Raw genomic sequence first — 890 nt, 5'->3', positions numbered from 1 at the left:
TCGGTACTTCTGGCCCCTCGGTCGTCCCGCCTGTCTCTTCTCGCCCCTCCGCTATCTCTCTAGCCTAGATCCCCCCTTTTTAAAAAAAATATTTTTATTGATTTCAGAAAGGGAGGGGGAGAGAGCGCTAGAAGCATAAATGGTGAGAAAAAATCGATCGGCTGGAGCCCGCCGCCCTGGCCTGCGCCCTGACCGGGATCGCACCGTGACCTCCAGGCTCGCAGGTCGCCGCTCCATCACCGAGCGGCCTTGGCTGGGCGCTGGCTTCCCTTCTCACCGCGGTGCCGGGACACTGATCAGCCCGTTACTCTGTTCCTTCTTTGAAGATTTTTAGGGCGAGAGAGAGGGAGGGAGAAAGAAAAAGACATCGATTGTTATCCACTTTATTTTTTTTTTGCCAACCTGTCTCCTTTTTTTAAAAAAAATATATTTCTTTATTGATTTCAGAGAGGAAGGAAGAGGGAGACAGAGATAGAAACATCAATGATAAGAGAATCATTGATTGGCTGCCTCCTGCACGCCCCACTGCGGATCAAGCCCGCAACCCAGGCATGTGCCCTTGGCCAGAATCGAACCTGGGACCCTTCAGTCCGCAGGCTGACGCCCTATCCACTGAGTCAAACTGGCTAGGGCCTGTCTCCTTTTTTTTAAAAAAAAATCTTTAGTGTCGAAAGTATTACGTATGCCCCCCTCCCCCTTGTTTATGCCTTTTTGCGTTCAGCTGTGGCTGCTGCTGTGCCCTGAGCGGGACGGAAGCACGGAAGCGCAGCCGCGGGCGGGCGGGAGGAGGGCGGTCCCTCTCCCGCGGGCGTTCGGTCACCGGCCTGACGCTCGTCCTCTTTTTCCTCCGGACACCACCCTTCCAAGTGGGGTCCAGCCTGTTTTCCCCT

This window comes from Myotis davidii, unplaced genomic scaffold, assembly GCF_000327345.1.
Source record: "Myotis davidii unplaced genomic scaffold, ASM32734v1 scaffold67, whole genome shotgun sequence".
NCBI lineage: Eukaryota > Metazoa > Chordata > Mammalia > Chiroptera > Vespertilionidae > Myotis > Myotis davidii.
The sequence above is the reverse complement of the archived record's forward strand: the minus strand, read 5'-3'. Positions refer to the sequence as shown.